This window comes from Podarcis bocagei (genome assembly GCF_964188305.1).
Source record: "Podarcis bocagei genome assembly, chromosome: 3".
In the NCBI taxonomy this organism is placed as follows: Eukaryota; Metazoa; Chordata; class Lepidosauria; order Squamata; family Lacertidae; genus Podarcis; species Podarcis bocagei.
Window position 1 is genome coordinate 50,144,865 of NC_138127.1, and position 25,779 is coordinate 50,170,643.

A 25,779-nucleotide genomic window follows, 5' to 3' on the forward strand; every position below is an offset into this window, starting at 1 on the left:
AACATGCACAGCAAGGGCTGTCCGAAAGCTCCCTGCCTCCTTTGTGCAGCTAGTCTTGCACCTGGATTTTCCCTCTGCTTTTTGCAGGTCTGCTGTGAAAGCAGCTTCTCCTGAGCATGGCAAGGATTGCAACATTTCAGCTTCTTCCCTCTCTAACCCTCCCCCCACCCCTGGCAGCCAGGCAAGAAAGAACCATCTTGTTAGTCTTCTGTTCAGGACTCGCAACATGACTGCTCGCTCCCCATGGTATTTTACAAGCATCGCTGCACTCAAGGGAAGCCTCTTTCACAGCGGATCTGCACAAACAGTTTCTTTCCCCTCCACTTTTTAAGCAGATCTGCTGTGAAACAGGCTTCTCTTGAGCTTAATGGTGCTTGTAAAATACTAGCTTCTTCCTCGCTCTCCTCTTCAAAGAGCACTTTTCCTTTAAAATGCCTGCACGCAGCTGATCTTCCTTCTCCAGATGTTCTGCTCCTGAGAGGAATTCTTATTAGTGTTGCTGTTGCTATTGTCATTGTTGCTGTTGTTGTTAGTATACCGCCCTTCATTTGTAGATCTCAGGGTGTTTCACAACATAAAATTACAATATATAAAAAATAAATAATTAAGTAACTGCCTTTGGAACGATTGTTCATGCAGGACTCTTTTAAACATCCCAGACTGGGGATTTAAAGGGGTAGGAGAGGCTTGCAAAGCTGTGTGTTTGACACGTGAGATCATGATGACTGACATGATGTGATTGACAGGTGGATAGCCCTGCTCAACTGTCCTGATAAGGATCTTGTGATTGCAGTCCATAAGGTTCTGAAACCCTGGTATACATTGTGTATAGCACGATGGGGCTGGGGCCAAGTCAAGCCAGGGTCTATGCAGAAGTCAACATACAGAAGCCCCGTGAAATTTGGGGAGTTAGTAGGAAAGTAAAGCTCCTTAAGCACAAACCCTTGGAACTAGTGACATCATCACCACCACCACCCACCTTTTAAAGTTTTTTCCTGGTTGCTTTTAGTGAATTTTATTACCTGTGGCAGCAGGAAAAAGAATAGATTGTACCTTTACCTTAGCAGACATACAAGACTTTCATAAACAGATGCTACCCTTTGGTATACATGAAATGCTGCAGGAAATAAATAGATGTTTTGTCAGTTTAGATTAGACAGTGGAAATTTCTGGTCCGACATGTGAATTTGCTACAATATGCTGAATATGGGCGCCCAAAAGGGAATGTTCTTTTTCTCTCGCACAAACATACTGGAAAAATTATTCAAATGTGAGCTTGGGACATCTGTTAAATATTCTGGTAAATTCATCAAGTCATTCACATTAGTGTTTTGTTTTTTTTAAAAAATGTGTTCTGAACAAGAGCAAATTACATCTTAGCAACATCATTCAAAGTGATATGTTTAGTAATAATATGACACTTTCTGTCTGTTATTACATTTCTGCATATGATTTAGAAGCTTACCATAATTTCTGTAGGAGAGGGTTCCCCCTTCGAAATACTCAAACAAGCCAGTCAGGCTGATAAAAAGCAAAGCTCAAAAAGGAAACATAATACAATTAGTCACTGAACATTGTCATTTTTTGTCTGTTTAATTTTCTTCTTTTATTGCACAACACAGATCTGATTTATGTAAAGGCAAACAGATGCATTTCTGGATTGTTCCATGCGCTCGCCTTTCTCATGGAAAATCTACTGGAACCTGATTTAGAACAGTTTCCATAGAGTTCATTGGCTTATCATAAAAATGTTGTGTGTGACCAAGTCTAGCAGTACTACCATTTATGTTGAAAACTATAGGAGGCTTCACCCACCCACTGCAGAAAAGCTGGGTTCAGTTGGAACCCTGCAGGTTCCCCCAATCCGTGTAAATTTATCTGTGCTTTGAGCAGTGAAAGTATAATTATAGCGGAAAGGGAATCAGCAATAATCCCAGCATATGGCAGTCACGAGCAGGAGGCTGTACCTTGCCCCAGTTATTTGCAGAATCCAGGACCATACCTAATGCAAGTGATTGCCCTAATTCAGCCATTAATTCCTCATCAGGAATAAATGAGTATCAACTACCAAACAAGCCCCACCTTAATTAAATAAAGCATCCCTTTGCATTTCTTGAGAAGTCCAAGTGTATCTCCTTTCAGAAAGATGAAGGCACGCTGCTAATCGACTGTGTTAATTAGGTCAAGAGTATCCCTTTTTGCATTTCCTGAGAACTTAGAATGTCACCTCTTTCAGCAAAGGCAAGAGCACTTTGCTAGAAATAGACTGAATGGGCAAGAGGGGTTGTCTCTGGCTGGGCTTTTGCCCTACAGCGTGACAGTTAATTAGCACAACTCAGGATGTTCTAGAAATTCTCCACCCATGCCTTTTGTTGTGAAATGTCATTCAGGTACAAGCTCGGATCCTTTGTAAAAAGCTAAAAAAGACCTTTAACATTTGGTGTTTTTCCTATAAGTGGGCGTACAAAGTACCCCTAGTTGGCTCAGTAATCTTCCCAGGAGGTTTCATCTTCTGCTCAGGAAACTGCTCCACAGGTTCCACATTCTGCCCTGGAGATTGCTTGATGCCACTGTAGTTCAGTTTTCTTCAGTGCTTCCAGAAGCTGATCCATGCCACTCTGTTCCAAGCTGTACTGCCCCGTGATGAACCTCAGGAACAGATGTCTTTTCTTTTGTTACTTAAGCTTCCTTGCCAATGTTTCCTTGCCTCAAATACATGTTTATTATTTTGTTTTTGGGTGTAGTCTGCAATCTGTAGAGATGTATCAGCCAGTATCTTTCTAGAAGGGGTGCTTTCCCCATTTTTTTTTTAGTAGGGTTCAAAAGAGCCTAAGATGAGATTGCTGGAAGGCCTCCGCCACCTCCGCCTCCTCCCCTTCCTTCCTTCCTTCCTCTCTCTCTCTCTCCCCCCCCCAACCTCTGGGGTCTTGGTGGATAATGCTAAGTTTTGGTATGAGTAATACATAGTATCACAGTGGCAATCTTTAGCAACTGAAGTAGTAGAAGATGCAAAGGTTCCATGCAGAATGGTTATGGAAGGGTAAATTGCTAGGGAATACACAAATTGTGACTGGACTTAGTATTTTTTACTAGACGTCAGGAATGAATTAAAACTTCATTTGAGTGCATACAGAGTGCTGTGCTCTCTTTCCTTTATTTATCTATTTATTTATTTATTTATTTATTTATTTACAAAAGGATCTCTGTACCACTGCATAATAAAGTATCGGGGCCATGTAAAGCATAAACCATTAAAAAATAAAAATAAAATACAGATAATCATTGAAGTGACTGGCTCCTGAAATGCAGCCTTACCCCAGAAAGTTAAAAAGAATTTTAAAATGGCATGGCCAGCTTATGCTCATTCAGTCTGCAGGGACCTGGCAGGATTAATGACACAGTAGCAGCAGCCAAGTTTACTTATCCTGTAGGAAAAACATTGGCAGTTTGTATCTTTGAAAGGGGCAAAATACTGCAGCTGCTTATTCCTAGGTATACTCCCCAATTCTAATCATCAGAATTAAGTGCATGACCATAATGGTAACTGAGGCAACTCCTAAGTATTATTTTCTTAGAAGTAGCAGGCATTGTAGGAAGATTGCCTTGATCCAATAAAACGGGTTTGGAGAAGGGGAGGCAGGAATAGTTGAATGCAGCCAGTACCTTTATTTATTTACGTGGAATTTTAGCTTTCTATAAAGGGCAGCATGTGCAGAGCCCAGGCTGTTGGATTGGAGAGGAGAGCAATGTGTGCAGTGGCACAAATGAGGGATATACAGTGGTACCTCGGGTTACGAACTTAATTCATTCCGGAGGTCCGTTCTTAACCCGAAACCATTCTTAACCTGAGGCGCGCTTTCGCTAATGGGGCCTCCCGCTGCCGCTGCCGCACAATTTCTGTTCTCATCCTGAAGCAAAGTTCTCAGCACAAGGTACTACTTTCAGGTTAGTGGAATTTGTAACCTGAAGTGTTTGTAACCCGAAGCATTTGTAACCCGAGGTACCACTGTACATAGTTCCTTATCCAGTAAGGAATACACATATGGAAACCTGTTTCCATCCATGTGGAGGTTCTAGCAGGATTGAGTGCCTGTCTCTCTTTTGTGAATTACCTCAGAATAAAGAAGAAAAGGGGATGACGCAATTTTATATATTTATTTTTGTATTCACCAATCTCTTGGAGTATCGTTGTTTTCTGACTCTTGTGTTCTAGAAGTTGTGCTTTCATCTACAATGCCATCATTGCTGTCATCAGAAGACTGAACCTGCTGGTAAAAATAATGATAACACTGTAGTAGTTTTTGGCTTAGTTAAAGCAAATAGTGTTAGCAGAACTGCTATCCCTTTGAGCTTGCAGAAGAGGTGTTTACTCCCTTTGCAAAGTGTGTGCTGAAGTGAAATGGAACTATCACAATGGGAGGTTCTAGACTAGAGGTATAACAGCAGCAGGAAGAGAAATCAATCCTGTATATTCAAGAGGACACAATTAGGCATACTTGCATCTAGGTTCAACCAATGTCAATTGACTTTTTGTTCCAAGCCTTAGTTTATTTAGTTCATTTAAAATAAGCATTTTAAAACTTAATTATAAAAAGTATTCTAGGTGCACATTTAAAATGCACATACTGAGGTCTATCTTTTTGTCTTTTTTCACTTTTAGTTCAGCTACCATTCAAAAGAATTTTTAACTCATTGTGTAAGGGATTATAGTATTACTTTATGCCCACATCAAATCTATACTACAAGAATCCAACATTAGTTGACACTATGAGTTTTGAGATTCCCATTTTCTTCAGCAGAAAAACAGAATGTGATCAAAAGTAATTTTGTGAACTTCATTGAGCTCAAGCTAAGCAAAACAAAGTTATTATAAACAAGACTAAGAGTGAGGTTTAGGGTATTACTGTAAATAATAATAATAATAATAATATTAATAATAATAATAATAATAATAATAATAATAATAATAATAGTTTTTATTATTATTTTCTGTGGTTGATATGACCATGATGGTTAAAACAACAATAACACTCACTATGCTGTGCTGAATAGGGGTGTCTGTTGGACTGTATTATTTAATGATGGATGAATTCTATATAAAATGGGACACATGATGTCTGCTATTGAACATTTAGACAGGCATCCATTAGAGAGGCAGCAGCAATGGTTGCTTATCACGTTTTTGGTGGCGTGCCTTTTTCAGCTGAAGGTAGGTCAAATTCTTTTGTGCTCACAGTGGTGCTTCATTTTATTAGTTACTGAGTTTCCCCAAGTAGTTGCTGTAGTTGAAAAATGCCATAGTTTCTTTCCTCAGAAGTGTGAACTGAGAATCTCAGGAACCAATCCTAGCAATTTGGGCACTCTCAATGAAGCATCTTGGACCCACATTGGATGTGCTTCACTTCTTCATCTGGTCATATTTCCCTTTGGGGAGAATAAATACGGTTGCAGTGTCTGGAAACTGCAGAGTCCTACATGTAGTGAGTTAAATTTTCATAGCAAAAATTAGAAGGCTCTCCTAAGTATTAGTGTCTTTTCTCCCTACCTCTCCTTTGTGTGTGATTGTGCAAAACACCATTCCTGCTGGGAGACAAAACTGAACATTTTCACATCAGTAACTTTAATCCCCTAGAGTCGAAAAATGAAAAATGTTCTGTATTTTCTCTTGCCTCTTGTTTTCTGTGATGCTCACTGTGACACTGACCAGAATTCTAATGTAGGAAGTAAGAATTGTTATCAAAGAAATCTGCCTTGAGGGGTCTCTTACAAAATTCTCTCAAATATGTTTTACGCTGGTTTTCAGAGACTCGTATTTTGCCAGCTTTTCACTGTTGCTAAATTAGAGCACTGACTAATGAAAACAACGAGCCATATGGTCCAACTTTTATTTGGGCAGATTAATAATAATATTTAAAAATTAGCAGTCAGAGCTTTTGAGCTAAATAATTTTTCTGTGTAGCAGCGTGTGATGACACCATATTGCTACCATTATGTTAGGGGATAGCAATTCTGTGAACCCTGCTTGTGTTAATAAATAACTGGCACTTCCATATGTTGTGGAGTTTTTTAATTGAAGCACAGCTTCTATGCTAAGGGAAAGTGTTTGAAATAATATATTTATAATTAATTTTACTTTCTAAACTAGTTAGATTCACATTAGACTTTCATTCATGAGGGACATGACTGAAAGTGTTGTTGATTACAAAAATTGTGCCAAATGGTGCAATTGGCAAATAGGTATACTATTTGCTTGAGCAATAGCCCAGAATAGCATTTAGACTGAAAAGTTGTTAATTTATTGAGTGATTTTGCAACCTATTTAAACTTTCCTCCTTGTGGTCTGAAATTGCCCCATGTATCAAAGAATAGATACAAATGATGTATTTTATTGGACTGCCACTGTTTGCTGATTTCAAACCTTATTATCCAGTTGGTATTGTTTTACCTGGTTACTTTATGCTGCTATTGAGGGGATCTATTTCTATTTCACATTGGTACTTAATTTTGAGAGAACTGGTGTAGGTGGTGGAATCAAAAGAACTGTATAAAATATTTTCCAGAAACAAAACCACTGAGCTAGAATTTAGTTGGCTGCTTAATTACATTTTACTCCTTCCTCCAAAGAGCTCAAGGGTGTGTAAAACAACCTCAGAAGACCTTTGCTAGCCATCACCTGGTCCTTTGCATTAATCTTTGCTCACCATGACAAAATTGACAATCAGTCATCTTGTGCAAGATTCACTTGTTATGAGAGAACTGCAGGAAGTAGGATAGAGGTAATAATGTGCTGTGTGGAAGGGCTGATGGACATGTTTTCCCCATCCTAGAAATAGCTGACTGTTTTGGTTTCCTTGGTCTGAAACAGGTAATTTTGAACTTGTAAGCTTTACCTTTCTAAAGATGTATGATTTGCTGCACCTTGGTGGAGACTTCCAGTGCATTAGTTAGCAGGACTGGTCTCACCCTGGCTGAGGAGTTCTCTGAGAGGGTAATAGCGTTTTGTGCCAATCACTGCCCCTGTTTTTATTACTGACTGGTTAAGCCAATTTCTGTGTTGCACTGTATGTTTGAAGTTGGCATTGGGTTCACAAGGCACCTATCAGCCATTGTTTGCAGTTCTACCTATTGAACTGCCTGTGACAAGAATAGTTAGGAAAGATAAGGGCAAGGGCAAGTTGCCTTTCTGTGCAGTTTCTATTCTGTCCTCTGGCACTACTTTAGATAGCGTAGATCAAATATCTAACTGGTTAAGGTTTCCTTTCCTGGATATACTTCCTTCATTTTGAGCATTCCAACTGTTGGCATACTCCGGGATTCCAAAAGAAAGCTGCCTTTGTGAACCCAAAGCCAGACATTAGGAAACAGCCACATGAACATCATTCAGACAACAAAAGAGAACGTCAAGTTTAAGGGGAAGATGAGGAAAGAGATGCAGCAAGAATCTTCTTGGTCCTACGTCTTGGAGCTACCGAAAGCCATTTATTTTGCTTTTCAAAGCAGAAGAGGTGGCACAGAAAGCCATCTTTTTGCTTATTGGAAGGGTCCAAGTTGGAAAGGTTTAGTGCCTGTTCAGGCATCGAAACCTGTCAGCTGAGAGAACAAGGAGACTGAGATTGTGATACATTATTATTTTAAAAACCTTTGTTTGGAAAGGTGGTGCGGTACAGCTGTGTTTCTTCTTTTTCTTTTTTCATAAGGTTGGAAGTGCCAGTAAGATGCCCACAGCATTCTACCTAATACAGATGGTGCTTATTAAAAGCCTCATTCCAGCTGCCTTTTTTTTAAGGGTTAACATTACTTTAGTTGCATATATACGATTTAATATATGTGTCAAGGTTTCCAGACTTAACCCTCTGGGATAAAAATGTTCCAGGAAAATAACTAACACTGAGTTAAAAATGGACTGCACAGGGTTTCCTGTTAATATAGCTATCTTTGCCTACAGCGCCAGTGTGGTGTAGTGGTTAAGAGCAGTGGTCTCGTAATCTGGTGAACCGGGTTTGCATCTCCGCTCCTCCGCATGCAGCTGCTGGGTGACCTTGGGCTAGTCACACTTCTCTGAAGTCTCTCAGCCCCACTCACCTCACAGAGTGTTTGTGGTGGGGGAGGAAGGGAAAGGAGATTGTGAGCCGCTTTGAGACTCCTTAGGGTAATGATAAAGCGGGGTATCAAATCCAAACTCCTCTTCTACAGAGGATTCATGGGATGCTAAACATTTTACAAACACTTAGTGGTCCATCTCACAGTTTGGCCAGCGATTTCATATGTTTAAACCTAGTAATAATCTGGCTAGTTATCTTACCAGAATTGGAAGTGATGTTCTCTCAAACTAATATTTACTTAGTGTTACTTTCACCTTCTCTTCTGAATGAAGTGGACTTGCTTACTTTGTATCTCCTATTCATTTTAACTTGCTCACATCTTAAGAGACAAGTTAATGTAGAGACATAGCTTGCTCTGTAACAAGCTGTCTCGTTTAAAGTGAATCCGTTTTATCAATTGTCAAGTCAGATTAAATCTCCCATTGAAATCTTTGAGACTCGGAGGTGTTCACGTTTGGATTACACCCATAAACTTCCAAGAAAATTATGTGCTTGTGTTGTGAATGTCCCCTAGATAACTGGTCAGTCGTGTATGTGAGCTTCTTGGCTCACAATCTTTTACGTGGATTCATTTATCAGTGAACCAAGACTGATTGTGCCACTTTTTAAATGTGCAAAACATCCTCCACAAAGATATAAAACTTGTTTCATTTGGAGGAAAAGTGGATGTTATCCTTAGATTTGTGAATCATTTGGCAGGGGGGAAGGAAGGAGGAGTTGCTGTGAGATCTGAGAAATGGGAAACAAGAGATTCCTCACTATGCACCAATAGTACAATTTAGTGAGCACATAGTGGTTTGGGTACTATGTGTGCTGCTTGCGAGGGAACGAGGATCAAGATGTTCCTATAATTTGATGTTGGAAGGGAAATGGACAGCCTTCAAAGAAAATCACTGAGCTTGATTGCTGAGATTATCTGGAGGTTCCCTGTTAGTTGTCTTCTGTGTTATGGAGGCTTGGCTGCCCTCAATGGGAAGTTAGGCATTTAATGTTGCTGTGAAACACTTTTCCAGCAGAGATTCAGCAGGCAACCTCACATTGGATTTTCAGATGACCTTTTAATGCTTTCAGGCCTATGCAGTTGTTTACAATTCTATTGAGCAGATAGTTATTTTCAGGATTGTTCTGTACTCTTTTAATTGTTTATGTTCTGTATTACTGCACAACACCCTGAGTGGGCGATATATAAATACTTTGATAAGTAAATACAAATAAATAAAATATGTTGGGGGAACTCCTGTGTGTGGGCAGGTGAAAGTAACATCGGTGGGTTTTTTAGGTGGATTTTTAGGTGGGTTTTCCCTTACCTCAGGGGTGCGTAAGGCACCAGTGCATGCAAGGATGGATTGGAGGTTATTGGGCTATGCATAGTATTTTCAGGAGAAATAACACTTCGTTCAGGAATATAAGGCACCCTGTGCTATGAAAAGCAACAGCCCCATAGTCGGTGTCTATCCATGAGAGAAGATGGACGTGGGAAACAATTGGTAACAACTGTGTACATTGGTACCTCAGGTTACAGACGCTTCTGGTTACAGACTCCGCAAACCCAGAAATAGTATCTCGGGTTAAGAACTTTGCTTCAGGATGAGAACAGAAATTGTGCGGCAGCGGGAGGCCCCATTAGCTAAAGTGGTACCTCAGGTTAAGAACGGACCTCCAGAACGAATTAAGTTCTTAACCCGAGGTACCACTGTATTTGTTGTCCTAAGCGCTGATAATCTAGAAAGCTGATGTGAAACCACTGTAATAGGATTTTAGTTGTTAATGAAGCAGTCAGCATTCAAGTTCTAATGGGAGATGAAAACAAAAAATGACACAAGGTGAACAAGGCCTGTTAAAATTAGATATGAACCTCAGAATGACTTGGTCTTTTTTTCTTGATGTGGCATTCAAGCTTCTCCCTGACAGGCTACAACATCAAATACACTATAATGCTTTCTTCCTTTCACCAGTTAGCTGAATAATAAACCAGAAAATTGCATATTAGAAGGATAACCTACAAAAGAATGCACTGTTCTCACTGCTAATTTTGGCCTGTATTCAGTCCTTTGTTTTAGGCAGTAAGCAACACGTATATTTTGATGAAGTAAAATTATTTTATGTAACCATTACTTATTACTAATTATCACATGACACTTTGAAGAAAGAGAGAATATTTGAATTCTTAGTGTTCAAGGTTTCTAATTAGTGTTGGATTTTCTAGTATAGAAAATTAAGTTTAAGGGTTTATGTAAGAAAATGGTCAATCACAGTTTCTGTGTTCCATAGATAGCATGAACAATTGTTACCTCTTTATTTTATTTTTACAGCTTTTTAAGTGTTTAAGAGGTATATATCAACTTAATTTGAAAACTAAATATATCTTGTTCATTCAGCTTTTATTCCTTTGTGATCCTCATAGATTGCCACTGAATTTTCTTAAATGGTTCAAAATCCTTTCAGTATTATTCCAAGTGACGTAGAGTTAATGCTGCAATGGATGTTTGACAGTGGAACAGTCTCCCTCAAACCTTCCCTGGAGGTTTTTAATCATAGGTTGGATGGCCATCCTGTCATGGATGCTTTAGCTGAGATGCCTGCATTGCAGGGGGCTGGACTAGATGGCCCTTGGGATCTCTTCCAAATCTACAATTCTACGAAGAATCCCCTTGTTGCCCCCCACTTTCTCTGGCTTTCTTCTATGCCATTGTGAATTCATTTATCTGTTTTTAGGCTGCCATAAGATATTTGATTTGTGCTCAGGGCAGTGGGGAGAAAAGAAGAGACTATTTGTTTTTAGTGAAGGTTTTAAAATGTCACACCCCCATGCATTAATGTTTCCTTCAAAACCCTTGTTCTGTCATACTCTCAAACATCAGGGAAACTTTGCAGAGGCAATATATATATTATTATTTATTTTATGGTATATTATTTTATGCTTTCTAAAAACAAGCTGAGCAGCAGAATCCATGTGAAAGATATTGTAAAAACATAGTGAGGTGGTTTCTATAGTTTAATTCAACTTCATTGGTATAGGGTCATGTCAGAGTCAATCAGGCATTTTTCCTTTTTATGGAAGTAATGGAATGTCTTCATTTTTTTCTGTGTAATTTCAGTTTTATTGATTCTACTGGATTGAGTTCCACTCACATATTCCTAACTCTAAAGCTTTGTTTTTGTGGCTGCTCCATAGCTCTGTGCTTGATTAAAATTACTTTTCTCTGAAAACTCATAAACTTTTAAGCACTGATGTTGTGCACTCTTGTCATCAGCACTACAAGTTTGTGTGCATGTGCCATCCTGCCCTGTTTCAAACAGAATAGATAGTGTGTAAGCATTGCAATACAGATTTTGGGCTTTTGGACTGTTGAATAGCAGTTTTATAGATTGCACATTCATTTCTATTTAGGCTTTTTTTCCAGAACTTAGTTTTAATTATTAAGTCATATCCTGTGTGGAATTTGTGCAGTCTGTTTGAAAGAACATGCACAGCAGTTCTGAAAGCTCTTTTATAGTGGTTGTGTTAACTGGTGTAAGTGGTAAACATTAAAGCCTCACACTCTTTATTGCTAGCACTGATGTATCTTCCTGCAACATCGGCATAAACATTCATTGATAGACCTGTGTACATGTAAAAGACCTCTGTTTTTTAGTGTATTTGGTAATATTGTTAATGGAGGATGTGCTAATAGCACCAGAACATTCCTGTTATATCCTTCATAAAAACTCAATTGCAAAATTAATTGGGCAAAAAGGTTTTCAGAGGTGATCTGTGTTATCGTTCTGCTTGTGGCAGTAAGCCAGTTTCATCCTTAAAAGATTAGCTGAAACTTATTTGCACAAGTGCTTAAACTGACAAAATGTCAGCTTTCTAGAGTCTTTGGTGTCTTCAGTCTTTTGTAAAGTCTGTATTTCTCTATAGTGCTTGTGGATTTTTTTGCTAGAAAAATTGGATTCTGGGTGTCCACACATACAAAACTGAACTATGTTTTTGTAATTACACAGGAATCTAAACTATAGCTGGACATTCTGTTTTTGTCTCGGAATTAAAGTGTTTTGTATTTATGGTTTTGCATTTACATGCTTATTTCTTTGTCAAAGATGAAAGAATGTAAAGCTTCTGTTTATAAGGGGCTCCCCACTGCACCCCATGTATTTAACATGGAAGTGTGAGTTACAGTTGCAAGAAAATCCAATAATTAGTTGAGCTTTCTCATTGCAAGAGCAATTGCGTTACAGAGAGAAACATAAATGTCCAATAATGTACAAGGGACGCGGGTGGCGCTGTGGTCTAAACCACAGAGCCTAGGGCTTGGTGATCAGAAGGTCGGCGGTTCAAATCCCCGCGATGGGGTGAGCTCCTGTTGCTCAGTCCCTGCTCCTGCCAACCTAGCAGTTCAAAAGCACGAAGTGCAAGTAGATAAATAGGTACCGCTCCGGCGGGAAGGTAAACAGCGTTGCTGTGCACTGCTCTGGTTTCGCCAGAAGCAGCTTAGTCCAATAATGTAGTAGTACATACGGTAATTGTGACCCTTTGCTACAGATGCTCTCGTTCATGCTAGTTACATAGCCTTTAAATTTGCTTTAAAACAGTTTCCCCCACTGCAGTGGTTTCCAGATATCCCTTGACCATTTGGCCACACTGGCTGGGGTCTGATGGCATTTGTAGTCCCAAACATCTGGAGGACATCAGGTAGGGGAACGGTGCTTATTTAAGTGAATTGTAGAACAACAGAGGAAAATTCTTAGAGCTACTATACATTTTTTGTGGAAAATGGAACCAGTACTGGCAACATCAGTATGCAGTCTTGGTCTGTTGTTTAGTTACACTGTGTCTGCTTCAGTAGGTCTAGGGCAGCAATATTTGTTAACCACATCAGCTTATGTAACCACTGGACACAGGAAGAGGAAAAATTGCCATTCTGGGTGAGATCAGTGATCTGTTTAGTTAGCAGTCTGGTGACAGTTGTCATGCAGATACCACAAGGGAGACCAGCAAGCAATAGCTGCTTCTAGTTTTTTAATGGCAATATCTGCTTCTAGTTTTTTATTTTGAAGGTATACAATAACTGGACATGAGATGTCACTTAGTACACAACAAGAGCCATACTCACAGGAAGTAGGGCTGCCATACATCCAGAATTTCCCAGAGATGCGGGAGTTGTCCATTGGAAATAGCGCCCTGGTGAAATTTCCGTCAATCAGGAAAACCTGGGCGTATGGCAACCCATTTCAGAAGTGTTTATTTTTGGGCGAATTTCCTTTTAAAAAACCACAACTCAACAATTTTCACTTTTTGAAATATTGTAACCCTACAGGGTGAAGATAACAGCCCTTTCCTGGTCTTTTCTTCCTGTAAGCATTTGGTATGTTGAGTGACTTGACTTTTAATATTAAACCTGGTCTTTATTTATCTAATTATGCCAAACAGGTATATTTGTGGCATTGCAAATAATTATGGCAATGATTACTATAAGTTGATTACTGTATATGTTTTGTGAAGTAATACTTCTTAAATCTGATTTATTTTTATTTTTCTGTTAAAAGCTGTTTAGGTGTACAGGTAGCAGTGAAATTAGTGGGAGGGAGGTGGATTTGAGAAGCCCGCTTTTGTTTTGCATTTCCGCATCTAACTGAAATGCTTGGATATTTAAAATGGGGACCGAAATTGCCCAAGCTTTTCCAAAGGTTTCTTCATATGTCTGGTGATGTTGAATAGAAGCCTTCATCTCTGTTGCAGCTCATCTGGCATACATTATCATCTTTGCTATGGAACAGTGTTTGGATGAATGGCAGTGTTCACATTTCATGCTGTTTAGTGTGATGTGTATGAACTGGAATGAGCAAGCCTTAGCCTTGCATTCCCTCCCCCCACCTCTTTTCCTCTTATGTGACTTGTAGGATAGAATCACAGACTGAGAACTATAGAGTTGGAAGGGACCATGGAGGTCCAACCCCTTGCAATCCGGGAATCTTTTGCCTAAAATGGGGCTTGAAGTCATGACACTGAGATTAAGAGTCTCATGCTCTACTGACTGAGCTATGTATCATGAGCCATCTTGCCAGTTAGAGGAGGCATTAGGCAGACGCATGAAGGAAAAGGCTTTCAAGGGCTGCTAGTTGGGGTAGAATCACAGAGGAGTTGGAAGGGACCCCAAGGGCCATCTAGCCAAACCCTTTGCAAGACAGGGTCTTTTGCCAGACCTACGACCCTTAGATCAGGCATAGGCAAACTCGGCCCTCCAGGTGTTTTGGGACTACAACTCCCATTATCCCTAGCTAACAGGACCAGTGGTCAGGGATGATGGGAATTGTAGTCCCAAAACACGTGGAGGGCTGAGGTTGCCTATGCCTGCCTTAGATTAAGAATATGCTTTACTGACTGAGCTATTGGAGGGGAGATCTTAATTTTGTGTTGTCCAAACTATAGGTTGTTGATGGTATGAACCATGGTTAACTTAGCTTCATAACTGATAGTTTGAAGTTGGCTTGTTCAGGACCTGAGCAGATTATGTGATAAACCACAATTATATAAATTTAAGGAAACAAGGGGAGCTCTCAAAGTCTCAGCTGTGAGGGAGGAAGGACTTCTTTGGTCCAGTTCATGCACATAGTGCTAAACTATGGTGTAGCATGACATGCAAACACCACCTCTGTGTTCCTATACTATGGCTAACATTTCACAAACTTTTTTGTAACAGCAAAAGCAACCTTTCCCACACAAGTGAAATAAAAATCTTCAAACGTTCTTATTTCTTTTACTAAGTCTGTTCTTCTGCAGCAGCACTTTCAGAGTACTATTCCTCTGATCGCTACCTGTTTCACAGGGTTTGGGCATCTGCACTCTGAGCAGCACTGTGATGGACACACTGATGTTAAGTGAAGCCATTGGTGGGTTTAGATGGAACTGATAGGAGTAAGAGTTGCAATGCTGAGAGGCTTTGTGACTGTTCAGTTTTCAGAAATTGCTTGTTGCTGGGAAATATAGCGAAGCGTTTTGCTTGTATCTCTCCTCCATAAGATGTAAAGGAAACATTGGCAAGAATTGAAATGTGCACTCTCTTCACTTTTCGAATGGAATTTCTTTTTCTTTTCTTTTCTTTTCTTTCTGTTAGCAAATCGGAAGTGATTGCCTAGTAGCAAAACTCCAGGTGTCAGGTTTCCTGCTGAAATGAGAGCAAAAGGCTTCATATGAAAACGATCTGTGTGTGTTGAGACTGAGGTAATGGAAGCAGAGCAGCAGCAGGCTTTGGCGCAAGATTTACTGTTACTTTAACCGTTTTTGTTTTGTTTTAATGTTATTTTTTTCCAAAGCCGTAGTCGGGAAGAATGAATGTTTGGGTTTCTTTTGGAAGAAGAGAATGAGAGAAGTTGTAAAATAGCAGGAGCTGATGGCCCAGGATTTTCCATTGCTCTATAGGTACTAAAGTTTTTTTCAGTAAGGGAGGGGGGCCTCCAGGAAGTGGGAGTGGGCTTAGCTTCAGAGGAGAGCAAGGGGTGGTGGAAGGGAGGGTGCAGATTAAAATAATAAACATATCCTAGGGATGGATTGCCACACTGTTGCCAGAGCTAGTGGGGGATCTAAAGGACAAGATCCCTGCGAAGGTTGGGAAGGTTATATATCTTGTGAGATTTTGCTGGGGAGTTTTACTGAAACAAAGTGAATAACGGTTTTTTCCTGGGTTTTTTTTTCCCTTTCTCCTATTGGAAAGCAGAGCAGCATCCCCTAGGCTAGTCAGGCAGAGGGAAATGGAGTGAAACTGGCTTGGTTATTTCCATAGCAACACAAGTCTGCTGGTCACCAGGACAGCGTGTGTGTGAGAGAGAACAGGAGAAAAGAGGTAGCCTGTTTTCCAGCATTTGGTGATGCCTTTTTCCTTCAGACTGAAGTGCAATTTGTCCTACTTTAACTTTTTTCACAAGTTGGCTGTTGTTTTACAGCACGATTTTTTTATTTTTAAGCAAAAGTCGTTTGTAAATGAATGGAGAAACACTGGCAGAGTATTTTCCTTTCTTTCTTTTATGTGCCATGAGGATATAGCGTCGTTTGCGGAGTGTAATTGAGACCAAACGTTGAGCTTGGGGCCCAGGAGAGAAAATATTTTGGGCCTGCAGGTCATTAGTGAGGTGAGCAAAAGGGAATCCTGGGCGGTCTAGTGAGACGAGGAAAACATGCCAGCCTCATGGAACCTGGTTAATAGAACAAGTAGAATTAAGCTTACTTACTCTGAACTATCCAGCCTGAAAACAATTGGGCACAGTGGGGCAGCAGAATGATGTTGCGGCCTAAGCTGCCACTGATCAGGATTTTCCAAAGAACTTTGAAGAGGTATAGTTGGAAAAATATATGTATGCACACCTTTTGAAGGCAACAGACCTGTTGATTTGAAAACCTTCGTTAGGAAGATGTAGGTGCCAAAGGGAGAGTGAAGAATGATTGGCCTGAACTTCAGCTTACGGGAATTACTGACAACATTTGAAAAGGTATGAAGAAGGCGAGTTTAAACTCTTTACTTTTCTTTAAAAAGAAGAAGAAAATTCTCACTATTCTTTTTTTCTGGGAGAATACCCAGTGCCTCATAGGGTTTTTTTTTTTATTAAAAAAAGTATTCTGCAATGGCATTTTTTCTTGTACTGCCTGTAGCATTAATTCAAACTCCTCCATATGCTTTCTTAATAAGTAACAGAACTATCCAGCAGTGCCCAGTTATGTGAATAAGGGGCCTTTTCATGGAGTGATGCAATTGAACACTTGCTATTCAACAGAAAGCATTTCATAACTTCTTGCTGAAAGAAATGACGGTAGCTTTTTCTTTTCGTTTTAAGTTTGCAAGTAGTTCAGTGGCTCCATCAAATGTGAACAGTGTTTTTCTCACCTTTCTTTTCTCTCTTTTACTGCCTTCAGATTGTATCAAGCAGCCTAATAAGAGTAATGCTGGGGAAATATGGTACTTTGGTCGTTCATTGGTCGTTCTTAAAATGTTTCCTTTTCTCCTAAGTACCAGAGATGTGTTTGGTATCTGAAAAATGCATTGATGCAGCAAATTCTAAACCTTGACTCTGCTTCTTTCAATTAGAATGGCACATCAAAAGTTGACATATAGCAAAAGGAGTGAATTTTTCCCCCCTAACCTGCATCTTTTTCAGGCTTCGAATTAATACTTAGAGTAACACTAATGTACACATGCTGTGCAATAGTACTACTATAATGCTTGTTGACACCATTGGGTTTTCTCAGTGGAAGGGATAAGTTTCAAAGTAAGAGGCGAGCAAATATATTGAATGCTGCTCTTTTGGAGTTACCATTTATATAACTTTTGTGAATCCTACTAGCTAGCTAACTGAAATCAAACACAAATTGGATATCATACAGTTGTTGGCATTAGAAAGAGATGTTTTGAGTGGCATTCGGAAACATATTAGAAAGTATGTGGCAATAATGGTTCTGTGTGTTTGTTTGCTTGTTTGTTTAAACACCCTTAGCATAACATGTGTAGTCTTAATTAATTGCTGTGTTTCACTTGATTTGAGAGCTGGTAATTATTACCAATAGCTGGACCGTGTGTTGTAATTGCAGCTATTAATTGTAAAAGTTTAGATCAGATTCTGAAGGTTAGCAAGCTGTAGTGGCAACTTTAATGTGCCAGCTTTCAATTAATTTAGTGATGTGTTTAGAAAGCAGCTCCTGTGTGGGCAGTTCTGTCTGCTTCTTTCAAAGGAGATCTGGTGCTTGCAAGTTTCAGTTTCCAGCTGCTAATGCCCACCCCCAAATCCCCCATTGCATTTTTACTCTAATAGTAACAAGTTCAGCACCAAGGAAATTGATGTTACAGATTTCGAACAAGGGAGAAAGTTGTAAATCTTTATAAAAGATGCAAATTAGTGTTGCTATTGTATTCATGTAAGGATAACTTATTTTGTAAAAATACATTACTTGTTGCTTGCTTATATGCTTATATATATATATATATTTGATGTTGCTGCAGCAGAATCCTGGCCGTTTTAGTTGGCTATAGTAGTCAGAAATTTGAATGTGAGCCTTTAATTGGATTCCTACACATTTTCCTAATGACAAAGCAGTTATCATGTTGGTTGATTGTTGGGAACACAAGTTACTTGGCTGTCTAGGACAGTAGTTTCCAACACACACCCTGCCAGACCACTTGAAAAATGCTGAGGGTCTTGATGGACCACCTGTTGTAGCAATTGTAGGGCACTCTATGATTTTTAATTGTATTTTCGTAGTTTCTTTTATTTCTTACATATTGCATTGTATTACAATTTGAATTCCAAAGAGCTCATATTGTAATGCAACAAAATACAAAATCCTGTCCATTATTTCCACTTCCTCGACTTCCCTGGGATACCAGGAAGCACAATGGTCTTCAGTCAGCAAGAGAATATGCCTAGGTAGTGGGGAATTGTGTCCAATTTCCTGGGCCATCACTTTATTCTAGATCAGGGATGGGGAACATGTGGCCCTCCAGGTGATGAACTACAACTCCCATCACCACTTACTAGTGGCCATGCTGGCTAGGGTTGATGGGTGTTGTAGTCCAACAACAGCCAGAGGGCTATAGGTTCCCCATTGGTTTTCTAGAGATTGACCAGGATTTTGACAGAGGTGTGACCATGTTAGTAAGAAACTCCCTAAGGCCTAAATGGGCAGCCTCTGAGGGCAGACCAGTACAACCCCAGATAAGACTGAGACACTGTGAGTGGGTGGTTCCTTAGAGTCTAGACCAGATGGATGAGAGGTTGCCTGGTCTTGATGGGGTTACACTCCTTCCAAAGGAGCAGGCACACAGCTTGGGATACCTTCCAGATCCATTGCTGTTAGTTGAGGATCAGGTGGCCTCAGTGGTATGGAATGCCTTCCTTGAGCTTTGGTTGGTAACCCTTTAATTATTCTGAGCACTTGGGGGCGCGCGCGCGTGCACACACACACACACACACCCCATGCACGTGTGAAGGTGAATGGTCATGTCTTCACTTAGAGCAGGAGTGTGATTTGTTTTTGTCTGCCTTATTTTTTCTCCATGGGACTGTTGGCTCATAGCAGTTAAAAGACTAAAATGGGAAAAATCAGAAAGTAATTCTATAGTTCTGGCTTGTTGTCAGAGTCATTCTTTGTGTTACCAAGGCTCATGTATGTGTATGTATATGTTCTGGAGACTTCAGAAATAAACATTCCCACACTCCAAAATGCTGCTATTAAAAGGATAAAATTCACCAGGTGTTAGCTATTGGAGACCCTTTGCTCAACAAGAGTGTCTGTGTCTCAAGCTGCATATCACTATTCTGGAGGTGATGCAGACTGTATTGGGAGGTTCCTGATAAGGTTTTGGGTATTTTTTAATGACCTTGTTTAAATGGGAACATAGAAGATTCTTTTTTAAAAAAAATAACAACACCAGATATGATATTAAAACAACTTGAGCTCTTAAGTAATTTCATTATGCTTTTAAAAAAACAAGCATAACCAATGGCCCAACAGTTACACTTTGATTTACCTATACTTTATTCACAATTGATATTATTCTAGGCAGTGTTATCTTTTAGTGACAGTTTTACAAGGATTTAATAGCTTTGTTTACAAGCTGCTTAAGTACAATAGTAGTTCTGTGCAGGGGTTAGCATGCAAAGCTTTCTTTTTCTGTGTGGTTCTTCCTTTCTAAATTTACAGTGGTACCTCGGGTTAAGAACTTAATTCGTTCTGGAGGTCTGTTCTTAACCTGAAACTGTTCTTAACCTGAAGCACCACTTTAGGTAATGGGGCCTCCTGCTGCTGCCGTGCTGCCGGAGCACGATTTCTGTTCTCATCCTGAAGCAAAGTTCTTAACCCAAGGTACTATTTCTGGGTTAGCGGAGTCTGTAACCTGAAGCGTATGTAACCTGAAGCGTATGTAACCCGAGGTCCCACTGTACATTCGTTTGTCTACAGTTATAGGTGTCTGTAAATAAAGACAAAGTTACACCTATGCTCTGAAACATGGGAACTGGACCTATATTGTTTGTAATTTTCTGTGGTAGGTCCCCCACCCTCCACCATTTGATGCAGAAGAACAGATATTTAACATGCTCTTTACCCTGCTATACTGGAAGCAGGATAAATAGGAGCTGATTTATTGTAGGAAGGGATACCTAAAGTGTTGGATTCAAAATGCTGCAAGCGGCTTCGTCTGCCCTACAGAGCCAAAGGTGCTTTATCAATGACAGCAAGTCCCTGTTAGCAGTGACCAAACGGAGATGCTCCTGATTACATCTGTATGGAAGGAGGCAGTCCCACTGGGTTGTGCTTGTTGTGCATGGTTTGAGGCTTCAGCTTCGCCTGAGAGATCATGCCACAGGTTTTACATTTTCACTTGCAAACAAAACAATCAGCAGCTAAAATACTTTTGGTGTGCTACCTGGAAAAGGTTTATTCTCAAAGGGGTTTGCTTCATGTTAATTTCAGACAGACTGAACCCTAACCACAGCTTCAAGTAGTTTTTTTGGGTGCAGCTGGTGGTTAGTCACAGTAGTGCTTTGGGGTTTTGCCTACTTGTATGTACAGACTTGTAGCTATCTTGATGTTTTTATATGTGTCGTGATTAGATTCCCTCTTTTTTTTTTTTTTTTTTTTTGCTGGTGCACCTTTGTAAGGAGGAAAAAAGTTTGAGTTTAAAAACTTTATCAGGAGCCTGAAATTAAAAGAAAACAAAATTAAAAGAATGGCAGGTTGGCAATGCATCTGTACCAGTCTGGAGACGAGATAATTGGGAAATGAACATATGGGGGGAATTTTGTAGCCCTCCTTAATTTTATGAAACTTAAATTTCAAGCATTGGATGCCTTGTTTGCCTTGCTGCCTGTCAAAATGTAGCAGCATTAACTATTTTGTGTCTTTATTTGTATGTGTCTATACAGTTGTACATGTCTGAGGAGACTTGCACATATCAGAGGGTGGATGGACCAGTATGGAGTGCACATATTTTCCTATGAAAGGATTCTCCCTAAAGATTAGGGTGTGAGCCATATTGTATTGGTAGCCCGCTCAGCTTTGTGAAAGTGGCGGCAATTTATTTATGTGTTTACCCATATTAAAATATCCTAAGCACTATGCTTAGAAAATGCTTAGTCATGCTGGCCACATGACTCGGAAGCTGTATGCCAGCTCCCTCGGCCAATAAAGCGAGATGAGCGCCGCAACCCCAGAGTCGGTCATGACTGGACCTAATGGTCAGGGGTCCCTTTACCTTTTCCATGCTTAGAAAAACACATACCAGCAAAAAGTCTCACAGTCTACACAACTGGGTACAAAATGAAGGCAATGGTGGTGAAAGCAAATGAAGATGAATGAAGCAGGTGAGGTAGTTTACGCAGGGAGCTGCCTTATACTGAGTCATACTGTTGGTCTACTGGAGCGTAGTATTGTCTATACTGACAGGCAGAAGCTCTTTAGGATTTCAGGCAGAGGACATTCCCAGCCCTACCTGGAGAGGCTGAGGATTGAACCTGGGATCGTCTGCATGCAAAGCAGATGCTTTAACACTGAGCCCTGGCTCTTCACCTTGACATGTTCACCCTTTGCAGCCTTTACCTGTTCAACAATCTGTTCGAGTTGGTTTTCCTCAGGTACATTCAGGAAGAAAGCTAGCCTGTTTCTGAAAGTTCTGGTCCTTGTCATATTGCGATCTAGGAATGCCAGTTCCTAGCACCAAGCATGATTGAGAGTTCCCTGGAAATTCAGTTGCTGTCTCCTCCTGCCAAAACAAACAACTTCAGGAGTAAGAGAGGGTTTTAGATCAGAATCAGGGCAGGGGGGAACCAACTAACGAAAACATTTGCAAGAAACAATCAAAGAACTGACCCAGAGAGAAAAGATGTCTTGCCAAACAAATGACAAGCCTGGCTGGGTGGTCTCTGGTCACATAGTTCACGGCAGTCAAAAAGAGTTTCGTCAAGAGTAAAGGTTAGCATTAAAGAATTTCTGTGCCTGCACCATACAGTAGCCAGCTTTATAGTCCAGACTTTCAGAGGAAATGAGGATTCAAATGAGAATTTCACTGATGGTAAAGAGTTAACGTTAAAGAACTTTTGCACATGAATTTACAGAACAAACTGGTCAGCCTGAATTTTGCCTGTGCACGAACAAAATCTTGTTTAACTTTCTGAGATGGTGAAATGACATTCAGTTCATAATACATTTGAGTGGGCAAATGTATAGTCTAAATTAGGTAGTATTTGTTGTTGTTGACATCTCTAGTTTGTTTGCTTTTTTAGTGTCCATCTAAGGGTTTCATATTAATTTAATTACATTTCTGCCTGTATATCTTGTGACTGGGGAACAGCCAACCCATGGACCCAATCTGGCCCAAGCCATGCCCAGTGGCCTGCCACTGCCCACAATTAATTTACTGGCAATGACAATTTTGATACTGGCATTGGCAGTGCTAACACAAAACGACAGGGCCCTGGGACACCTTTGCCAGTGGTACACCTGCCCCTGGCCAACTGCTTCATCCATAAGAATGATGGTGCACCACACTTCCTGCTTCCAGCCTCCCAGGAATTCTTGTCATGAGTGTTCTCCTTTTCTCTTCACCTGACAACATTTGGACCCATTGACAATCCTGCTGTTCCAATAGGGAAAAAGTGAAGAGGAGGAGATGGAAGGGAAGGTAGAGCAATAGATGGACTGAGTGAAACAAAAGAGAAAAGGGAGACAGAGATTCTAGGTGCCCATGTTAATGTTGTGTGGCTGTGTGTGTGTGTGTGTGTGTGTGTGCCTCTGCCATAGTTTGGTGTGTGTGTGTAAGCTGCATATACTGTATCCTTTCCTGATGAAATGGTCAGGGCTGCACAAGCATAACCTTCACAAACTTTCATTTAAAATTTGGAACTTTTTTCAAGGAGGAAAAAATGAAACTTCTTAAACGATGATTCAGCAGTGATGTAGAGACTTTCCCCTCATTGCTGTTTTCAGGATCAAGCTTTTTGTATTTTTCTGTTACATACTATTATAGTGGTGCTAACCATGTAAAGAATGCTATAGCAACACCTTTTCATAGCATTACAATGGGTTTTTCTTCAATTTAGTCCCCTGCATTTGAGTTCAGAGACAGTACATGTATAAACAGAATCTACCCCAGATAACCAACCAATTGAGAAGCAAAACTACATCATAGTTGTGTAAATGGAGAGAGATTGTGGGCAAGGGGTGATGAAAGAAAGTACAACTTGGAAGAATGAAAAACCCTGTGATTTCATTTCCACTGTGGAACGTTTTAAAAGTTCAGCGGTGAGGAGTGCTTGCTTCTGCTACCTCAGTTTTAAAGGGTCAAATTGGTGGGGACAAGGTGATTAACATTTCTGTCAGCTGCACTTATATTACTGATACTTGAGGAGTCAATCTGCGAGTCTGAATATATGTGAAGAAATCCCTCTCAAATATCACAAGATGTTAAGGAGATGAAAGGGGTTGAAAAGGACATAAATACAAAGAAGCTACATATGGTTATGAAGAAAACACAAAAACCACTGCAAGAGTGGTCTATTAAACATCACATAGTTCACTCACAGCCCTCTCTAGTCATTGTAAGAACGCACAGAGACCATGCAGGTTAGCTCCACTCACCACCTCCATCCTTCCTCTGAAAGAGTCCCCCACTCCTACAGTTGTATGTGTCGAGAGCCCTGTAAACAAGGAAGTACTTGCTGAATGTCTAAAACATTTCTCCCTCTGAAGAAACAAACAATTCCAAGTTTTATTTCACTAACTTTGTTGAAGCGTCAAATGTGTCCCTGAGATTTCATATTTTCATCCATACATCTGTTTTCTTTTCCCAGTGAGGATAATTATGCATTCCACAATACCCTAAATGAACAGGAGCAGTCAATGAATTCTTAAATGCCTGTCGTATGAATAACGGCCATTTTTAGATGCTGTGCTACCCTCGTGGGCACCTGTGTAAAAGCTCACTCGGGAGAGAATGGAACATGCTGAAGTGAATATGAAAGAATCAGCTCTTTATGGCATTCCAGGCTTGTTGAATTTGATTCTCTCAAAAGGAAAATCATGTTTGTAGCATCACAAGGTTCCTGTAATAATCTTCACTGATTAATCCCATGGAGATATACTGTATGCCCCATAGCTTTCCCCCCATGTTTAAACATTCTTGCCCAGATGTTAGTAAGCAGTCATGTTGGTGTTCATTTCACAGTGCTTTTTGCTTTACTTTTGAAAAATAGAAGCTCCTCTTTTCTTGATTTCTTGGGAGTTTTTTGTGTGTTCTGTTTTACTGAAGTTTTTATAATTTGTTTTATGTTGTACCCCACCCTGGTACTGGCGCCAATGAAGGGCAGGCTGTGCATCTTCTTAGTTCATTAATAAATAATACATTCCGGGGCATCACACACACACATATTTGTATGCATATGTTTATATAGAATATAATATATGACATGTAAAAGCTGAGAAGGCACATTGACTTGTGGGAAATTTAAAATGTTTTGGGAAAGAACCACTAGACTTCTTTGTGTTCTGCCTCCAGCCTGCCAATTGGACATCCCTGTCCAGATCGCTAGACTTTCTTATAAATATTTATTAAGTCTACAGTAGGGATGGAGAAACTTGCGGCCCACCACATATGGTTGGACTACAACTCTTATCATCCCTAACCATGGCTGATGGGAGGGCCGTAGGTTTCCCTTCCTTGCTACAAGGCATAACACACTGACATAACTTCATGTTGCTCCTTGCATTCGGCAACTTCAGAAAGTTAAGTTTCTGAGTCTTGGAATCTTCTGGAGACTTGTATCAAGAATTATTATCATTATCATTATCATCATTTTAAAGAAATACCAATGTGATTTCAAAAACAATAAAACAAGCAACATATAACAAAACATAACAAAACAATATCATATTTTAAAAGCAGCACTAAAACTTCAGTATCAATTCCAGCAGCTAGGAACTGGTATTAACCGTCAAGAAAAGCTCATGTAAAGAGGCAGGATTTTAGCTTTCAGGAGAAGCATCCAGATCTCAGTGCCCACCTGCTCTCAACAGGGAGATCATTCCAAAATGTAGGCAGCAGCACAGAAAGCCCTTCTCCATACAGCTGTAAAATTCTGTCATCATTAGTTATTCAATTCAAGATGGACTCTACTTAGCACTTTATACTCTTGACCTTGATTAGTTGGCTTAATGCTTTGGATACTGGATGTGTTATTTCAACCCTTCTCAGTTGCTTGTTCCATATCGGAATGAGTTTGGCTATCTGGCTTAGTTTACTGGTGATGCAGAGCTGGGGGAGTTGTAGGGGAGAAATTGCTTTCTCCTTGGAACTCTTCAAATGATCCTAAAAGCAACCTACACTGTGCAAGAAATCGTTGCCATCTGGATCTGTCTTAAATGGCTTGTGTTAACATGAAGTAAGTAATTTATTTTGAAATCTTTAGTATTCCTTGAGGTAAATGTTGACAGCGGTACTAGCATAATTATGTACTTCATTGTGTATAGGAAAATTGTGTGCATGCTAGGGAGATTGACAACAGTTGTCAGAATGCGGCCTTATGATACTTATCTGAATAGTTCGTTCTTGAAGCAGCATATTTCTTCTATTCCTTTCAATTTTTTCAAGAGCATATACTGTTAGGCTAAACAGAGATCTCTTTTATGAATATCTGAATAGTAGCATTAAAAAAATTA

The 25,779-nt window shown here is 39.9% G+C and overlaps 1 protein-coding gene across 3 annotated transcripts in view; it reads left to right on the forward strand.

Annotated features, from left to right (window-relative positions):
• Window positions 1-25,779, forward strand: part of LOC308582807 (utrophin-like) — a gene marked incomplete at its 3' end in the record, with an annotated part of 196,543 nt that overhangs the window by 56,457 nt on the left and 114,307 nt on the right. The gene's annotated exons all lie outside the window — the stretch shown is intronic.